Consider the following 8,724-nt stretch of genomic DNA (forward strand, 5'->3'; position numbering starts at 1 on the left):
AATTACCGTCCATTGTGCTGCAGATGAGATACATAGTGTCCTGAAAAGACTGAAGAAAGATGGAGAACATTACTGGTGAGAAACTCTGCTTGGATGGTCACCAACAGCAACTGGAGCTTTGAATTTGATGTTACACCTAATTGTAGTCTGGTTAATCTTGGTAGTTTTGTGTTTATTGTTAACCCTTTGTTTATATGTCAAATTATGGTGCTTATCTCAACGTATAATAGCTATGAGTGAACATGTCGATATTAAAGAATCAGCAAAGCTGACATATTAACTTATTTACCAGCCTATTGAAAAGGTGATGTCTTTACTGCCCTGTATTTATGGCACAGAGGCAAGAGGAGACCGTACCATCACTCTGTGAAGTAAAGTGGATTGACTGTAGTCACAGGGTGGAGAGTGTGACAGATGTACTCCTCCTGTTTGAACTAACTGAACTTTGGTCCAGGCACACGCTCAGCAAGCAGGCCTAGCCAAAATTAATCCTGTTGGGTGAGGCTATCGGTGAGAACTCAGCACCAAAACCCCAGAAAAACTGTTTGGCTGGAGACTGGGCTGATAAGCGGCTGAAACTGCATTAACACAGCAGAAAATCTGACTAATATCAACCACTTTATGCTATAAATATCTGCAGCCATCAGGGTCCATTGAGCTCTCCCTCCATAGCAACTGGCTGTGCAGCAGTGATCTCCCCTTGAGTAGGGATGCCTCTCAAGGTTACTCCTCGAGGCTGAGAGATCCCTTACCTGACACCAGACATCGATGGGTTGGTAAGTGACATCTTTTGCATGCATGTAACATTTAAGATACGTATAGTAAGTTTAAGTGATAATCTTTGTATCCTATACTAACTTGAAGTGTAGTAAATAGTATTGACTGCCAATCCATCTGTACTTATTAAATATTTTACATACCTAAATTTACTGATTAGAGCTCAACAAACTAACTACTAGCTCAGATCTGTCTGAGTGATCTCTGACTCTTCTGCGACACTGTGGTTGGCATTCATTGAGTTGAAGGTGCACTGTGGGATTTTAAGTCATCTTTTCTCCTGTTCTGCTCTGTTTTTTCCCTTGCTGAGATCCTGCATCCTTTGTTGGTTCAGCTTACAGAGAGCTTTCCAGCTTGCCGTGAGTGGGATAGGGTGGATTTGTGTTCTGGGGTCAGTGTTAGCTCCCCAGTCCCATCCCAGCTGAGAAGGAACACTAGGAGGTTTCCAACACTAAGCTAGTGCAGGAGCTAGCATAACACTGATTCTACCTGGTGTCTTCAAGGGCTGCAATAATAATAGGAGGGATGGGCTGTGAGATGGAGAGCCACTTAGAGATGTAAGGTGATGGAGGTAGAGATGCTGTGGTTGCTGTTGCTTGCTGTTGCTTGCAGCCGGGTTAGGATACGTGCTGGCAGTGCAGAGCACAAAAAAGAGCCCAAATCCACCTGTGTGTCCCATCCCTACCCAGAGGTGGCCCAGGCGGACTGGGCCTGCTGCAGGAGATCAACAGTGCTTTAGTACTGCTGCATCTATAATGTGACTGTATCCAAACTTCTAGGAACTCTTTACAGAAGAGCTAACCTGATCCCATAAAATGAATAGACTTTGAGTCCTTCAATCCTTTTGGTGGCTTTGAAGACTTCTGCCTAATGGTCAGTTCAAAAAAGTGTAGCTATCAATCATGGGACTTAAAAGTGGCATCTAAGGGATGGTCATGAAGTGTCTAGGGAGGAAGCCAGACTTTAAATAGCTGCAAAGATAACCAAGGGCTGGGAGCTGAGCCCTGTTACCTGTACATGTAGATTAGCATTGCATTAGACAGAGGCCTGGCTGTTTGCAGAGAGCTGATCATACTAGCTGAATACTTGGCCCGCTGCATCATCTCTTCCAGGGTGGAGAAAAATAGCTGAACAAATGGAGATGTGCAGGTGATCTGCAGTTCAGGGACTTGCTTTCTGTTTTGTGGGTTTTGGCATTTTTTTGTTTTATTTTTTACTGCTGAGCTCTGAAGGGATTTGGATGGTTGGCTCTCCCTGGCCTGCTGGCCTTGGCAAGAAGGCTTTAACTTCTCAGCACTGAATAAGATAACTGTGCAAGTGTGAGTGTTGCAGCCAGCTTGGACATAGAGCTGATTTATTACTCAATAGAGCCATTGAGGAGCTGGAAATTGGATGTGATTTGTACTCAGGGCCAGTGCTGGCTTGCTGGGATGAATTCTGTTCAAGGTGTCACCTGGGACTGCAGCCTTCCCTCCCCCTTGCTTCCAGAGCAATAACACTGAAGGGTTTTACAGTGACCTCCCCCTCCCCATGGCAGGCCCAGCTGACAGCGGGATCCCCACTGCTTGCCCCCCCCCCCCCCCCATTTTCTTCTCCCTGCCCACGCAGGATTAGCCAACCCAGATATAATCTCTTCATCCCCGCTGAACTGCTGAGAGATCCTGCGCCGGCTGCTTTTGGGCAAAAAAAAGCTCTTTGCTAATTCACAGAACTGAGGGGGCGGGGTGGGGGGGGAGGGAAGAAAAGAAACTAAGGAGAATAATTGGCCAATTCCTGGCATCCTTGATGGCTGCTCTTAAGGAATTACAGGGACTCAGCAACACCTGTATCACAGCACGTTCTTGGAGATCAACCGTCTGCTCAGCTGGCAATTAGAGCTGGTTAAATGGGAAGCTGCCACTTAGCTTTGACTTTGTAGCAGCTGTTTTCACTTCTCCAAGTCAGGCTCCAGGCACTGAAGGGAGGGGTGTGAATATCTGTGGGGAGGATTAAGTGTGAGCTGCCTTTCCTATGCTGGGAGAGAGGCTTGTGGATAGGGTGGCTGGAAGGCAATTAAAGCTATGCTCTGTTTCCTTTGTTAGTCCCCCCCTGCTTTTTCTGTCGACCTGGAAAGCACAGACTGCTCCCCAGTCCCATGTTTCCTTCTGTTCTAACTTTCCCTCCATCTTTGTTTGTGACCTTGGAAAATGACTTAGCTTGCTGATGCCATCTGTGAAAACACCAGTGCTGAGTATTTATGTGCTGTCTTCATTTGCACAGGAAAAACACTGAGCTGAGAGACACGGGTTTATGTCTGCCCAGGCCATGGACCTCCTGCGAGATCCTGCTCAGGTCAGTAGGGTGCACTTCATGGTTTCTTTGCTACTGAAGGCTTATGATGTTCCTGCCTCTTGTGTTGTGGTGCATCAGAGGGCCTGAATGATAAAAAATCCTTTACCCTAATTGCTTCAGTGACTGCTGATGTATTGCTTCAGTGTTTCATGCAGACCTGCTGTCCCAGCTAAGAGGATGGCAAGCTCTCATTTCTGGCCTCCCCAGAGCTCCATGGGGTTTAGTACTGCATGAAGGCAGTACTAAGACTCTTGCCCAGCTCCTTTGGTGGGGTTAAGGGTCTTGGATAGTGACAATGTAAGGAAAGAACTGGAGTATGGAGGTCAAGATGAGTCCCTGCTGGTCCACTTCAGCCCTGTTTGCATCCTGCAGGCATGCAGAGGCTTGGTATGGCCTGGGTTGGTAAGTCTGAGCTGCAAGCATGGTGCATTGAAGACTGAACAGCTGCCCCTGTCCTGCAGAGCAGGTCCCCTGCTTGTGGGGAAAGCCATGCATCCACCTGCTTTTCCTTGGCTATAAATCATGCTGACGTGTAGGGCACTGGCAGCTGCCAACTGTGGCTGGGTGCTGGCCACCAGTACGCTCGGCAGCAAGGAGTCACAGCAGGAGCCAGTGCTACGTGGTGCCTCTCTCCTGTGGGTGCAGCAGGAATCTCACGCTTTGGAATTAGCTTCAGTTTTTTTCTTGCTGATTTATCTTTTGAGTTTTCTAGGCCAACTGTCCTCCTTTATTATCCTCACGCTACCTATTTATCTCATCTGCCCCCTCTTCTTCCGCTTTCCTCCCTCTGGTTGTCTGTCCGTTGCGGAGCTCTTGCCCGCCAGCAAAAACAAGCCACAGTGTTGGAGCGTGACAGACCCCGCTGAAGACACATCGGGCCCGACAGCTGAGGCCGAGTCAGCAAAGCCGGTCCCTGTTCGCTGTCCCCCGGCATCCATCTTGTGCGTGGGAGGAAACTCCCGAGGTGCCCCACCACCGCGAGCACCTCGAATGTGTCTGCCGTCCTGCTTGCGCTGTTCCTGCTCTGCGAGGACAACCGAGGTCCCTGAAAGCTGCAGGTAAGAGGTTGCAGGTAGAGCTGCCATCTCCCCTACCTATGTGGCATGCTTAGGCCAGCTCCTTCCCTGCTCCCTCCTCTTACCCACGCTCCCCTGACAGCCCCAGGCTGACAGACTGACGGGCAGATCCAGGGCGGTGCTGGCCCCATCAGACACTATTAGGCAGCAGATCATCCTTCCTGGAAGTCCTTGACTATTGTCTCTGGATCTCTAGACATGGCCTGGGTGGTGACAGTACAATGTGTTTGTACACAAATGATGATAAAACTGCAGAATATTATTATTATCTTCTATTCTGGGCATCACGTTTTCAGAGAGACCAGCTGGAGGGGTGAGATGGAGGTGTTTGGGGCTATGTTCAGATGAATAGTCTTGGTTGTCTGACCCAGAGTGGCTGTAGATACAAGGCAGAGCCCAGGGGCCCATCATCTGGCCAACAAAAAAAAAAAAAAAATCACTTGTAGGTGCAGGTGCTATAAACACAGCCTTTGCAGCACTCTGTCCTTGCTTCTACTTCTGCTGAACTCCAGCCACCATGCACAGCCATGAACTAAACTGCAGGGACCCTTCAGTCAAAGGAGGATCATCGAAGTAGATGTAGTAAACCCTATCCCAAAATATCCTGTGTTTAATTTTGCTCCCTCTTGTCCCACGTGCCAGCTCTATTCCACAGCAGAGCTCTCATCTGAAATCAGAGATGGTGGTCAGAAGTAGTCTGGTACTTCAGAGATGAGCTTTCAGAGCCTGGAGAGGAAACCAACCCTTCATTGCCCACAGCTGTAGGACACAGATGTGCTGTGGCCTGGCCCTTTCCAGATACATGTTGTGCCTCTGTTAGAGCTGTGCTTTTGGGAAGCTTCAGGCTTGCATGTGTATTGACTGCCAAGAGAAACCTCAGCATATGCAGGATCCCAGGGGAGGGCTGGAGGGCTGACTCAGGTGAGACCTTGTAGTACATCAACCCCTCTGGCAAGGGGAGCAGGAATGAAACTGAGATTGAACTGAACTTTTCCAGTCACACTCCCTCTTTCTCCATCTTTCTGGCATTGTCAAGCTTTGTCAGAAACCTCCTGACAAGGTTTTGGGGTAAAGGCAAGAAAAAGCAAGTAGTCAAATTCCTTTTAACTTCTGGAAGCAACAGAAAGGCAGCAGAGACTTTGATGTCTTGTTCAGCTCAGCAGCCAGAGCTGTTCCACATGGCTCTGACTCAGCACAGCTGGAGTAGTGTATAAGCCACATCTGTGGTGCTCAGTGTACCCCTCGATGGAACGCACAAAGGGCTCTGTACACCGTTCCACCTGCCTGGAGTGTTAGAGAAGTAGATGAGGCTTAACCAGCATGAATCCCATTGGAGAAAATACAACAAAAGCTGTGTGGCAAAGACCCTGCCTGATGGTTTGAATATGTGGGTGCCTGCCTTGGATGGGCAGGGAGGATGGGGAGAACTCTTGAAGCATTTGGAGATATGAATTGTCCATCAGGAAAAGGACAGATCAAGCCAAAAAGATCTGGAGGAGAAGCAGACCTTATTCTGCTGTGCTTAAATTTGCAGGGCTGCCAGAAGCAGAGAACATGGTAACTGTCTTCCTACCTCCCAAACTAGAATTAAATTTGGGGTCAGAAAGTTGCCCTGGGGAAGGTTAGGGCTCAGGAAGGAGGACTTCCTGGCCCATGTAGGCTGAGATCCACACCTCAAATCCAGGAGCCCTTGCTATTCTAACACTGACCTCTCATCAGGGGTTTAGTCTTCTTACCACTAGGCTGGAGACTACTTTGGACTCCAGTCCCTCTGACCTTGCCTTGGCTTGAGGCCCACAAAGCTTCCCACAGACAAAACAAAGCGTGGAGGTCCAGGCAGGGTGGGTGTAGGTGGGTTGCCACCTGCTGTGTGGCTGTTCCTACCAGGCTGCACTACTCTCCTCGCCTTCTTCATGGAATGGACAGAAAATCAACACACCCAAAGTGCAGGTGAGACTATAGCTATAGCAAGGAACTTCTTTGCAGTGATAGTGGTCAAACATGGTTTTGTGGAAGTCATTATCAGCAAGTCCTTAGGTAAAACCGTGTAACTGCAGTGTACCGTCCCACCAGGCAAACTGTCTGGTGCTCTTGTGGAATCTGCTCTGACCCGGGCTGCCACACAGGAAAGGCAGAAGCTCAGGGGAAGAAAGTCAATAAAAAGCGTCTCATGCAATGCAGAAGGCAGGAGCTGAATCTTTTTGTTGATGGAGGTAGTGCCTTCATCTCTGTCCTCAGTGCCTGCTTCCATCACCAGAAAGTAGGCTGAGTGCACCAATGCAGACATCGTTTTGCAGGCCACTTGCACGTGATGGGCTGGGGTATTTAAGTGTTATTTTTAAGACAGCCAAACTTTTGCAGAGAGAGGGGCCACATTTTATTTTAGCAAGGGACTGCAGAGGCTGTGGGTAACTGCACTGCTTGATGCTATTGTGCTGGGCTTGAGGTTAAAAGAGCGTAGTAACCTCTAGCAGGATTAGACAGAACATGGAAAGGAGAATCCTGAGTTTGGATTAAAGATGTTTAAAAGTCTCTTGTATCAGCAAGCTCTTTTCTCTGGGAGAGATGAGGAGTGCAGCTTCTCTCAGCCACTCTGTTAATCTGGTCTCCATGGAAACAGGATAATGTTAGTGGTGACACGCTCCCCTAAATGGCTGCTCAGCAGCCGCCTTAGAGGGGGAGACTGGCTTTAGTTTGTCACCCAAATCTGGTTAGCTTGTCCCCTGTCAGTCCCTGACAGCTGCTGCTGGGGGAATTTTTGCTGCTTGTTTTGTGCTGGTGGAACCTGCACCAGTGCCCCTATGCTGCAGATATTTTGCTGGAGAGTCCACAGACTCAAGTCGTCACACCTCACTCAGCCAGCCCAGAAAAAGCTACAGACGTTTACACTATCACGATTTTACTGGTGCTCCTGAACGGGACAGACTATGGCTCTCTTGCAAATGTGGCAGAGCTGTATGTCTCCTTCTCTCCTATATTGCCCAGTGTGACTGAGGTATCTTTTTATTGTGGGACCATATTCAGCAGTGACCATATTGTGGGTCACTGCTGCAGTGACCACTCTTGGATGGATATTGCGATGCAGCCTATGGACGAGGCATGGAGCAAGAAGTCAGAAAACTTCCCTTGTCTTAAAGCAAATCCAGCCTTGCAACATCCAGCCAACAGTAATCACTGAGGCAGACCTTGTGCGGCTTTGCTCTGTGCCTGTCTCTGCCAGGAACAGAAGAAATGCCTGTCCCAGGGATTAATCCCAAATGCTGGCCAGTCTAGCCTCTAAATGCAAACTGGAGTTGCTGATGTGGCCATCCAGGCTGAGGGTGAAATGGTGGGTGGCTTGTAAACGTTCTCTGCATCTTTCTAAATTCCTTTTCATCCTGAGTCACACGCGGAAGGAGCGTGGGTGAGTGCGAGTAGGCAGAGAGAGAGGGATGGTAGGGCTGCATGAATTTGGATATGCACATCAGCTATCAAACATAGTGCAAAATTGCTGTGAAAGCAAGGAAAAAAGATAAATTTCATGTCACAGTCTTCAGATGATGAGCTACTGCTGTTACTGTTTTCTGTGTTAGCAGAGTTAAAGTGGGACTTGTTTGTTGAGATGAACAAGGGGTCTTCTGCACCCCATGTCTCCTCTTCCTAACCCTTCCCTCTTTCTTTTTTTTCTCTCCACTGCTCCACAGTTGCATTTCCCAGTAGATCTCAGCCAGGTGTGTGGGACTGCTGCTGCCTCTAGTCCTTTCAGATCAGCCATGGGTTTGGCTAAAGAAAGTTGAAATAAAGTGAACAAAATGTAGACGACCTTTCTGCCTATCCGGCTTCAGCTCCTGCTTCAATAATATTTTATGCCATCAGCTAATTCCACCTAAATCTGGAACTGTATACTTATAAATCTCATGAAACTGAAGAGTCAGGGGAGAGGTTTTATCAGTAGTCTTGTTGGCCTTACTGTGAGCTCAACCCTATATCAGACCTCAAAGATTTTCATTCTGGAGACAACTCCATGGGGATCCAAGCTTCTCTCGCAGAGCAGCTCACTGGCTTCCTGGGTCCATCTGGAATTGCACTGGGTGTTCCCTGTAAAACCTTCTCAGCCCCCCAAAAAAAGCTTTTTCATCCCATGTGAAAGTTTTCACAGAAAACATGTCTAGTCCAAACACCCACTTCAGATATGACTGATGACTTGAATAAAAAAACCAAGCTACAGCAGCACAGTGTCAGCCAACACCAGGAAGCGTATTAAAGAGAGACCCAGCCCTGGTCTGGCTGTGAGTGAGAGATGGGGCTCTGCACACCCTGTCCGGGTGGCCCTTTCCCAGCTAGCGAGCCCTGTGGAGGGGTCCTGCAGCCTCATGTATCATTGAAAGAGTCATTCTGCTCTGCAAAGCAGGGAGCAGCTCCTGTGTAGGCTATACCTCAGCAATCGTAATTTGTCCCAGTTTATAAATAAGATATTTTTCCTTGACTGTCAGGTCCCAGTGACATCTACAAGGCAAGCTGTGATCTCTGCGGCCTGTGAATCATCGCTGATAATGGCAAT

Source organism: Platalea leucorodia, assembly GCF_965183815.1.
Source record: "Platalea leucorodia genome assembly, chromosome: 10".
NCBI classification, from domain to species: Eukaryota; Metazoa; Chordata; class Aves; order Pelecaniformes; family Threskiornithidae; genus Platalea; species Platalea leucorodia.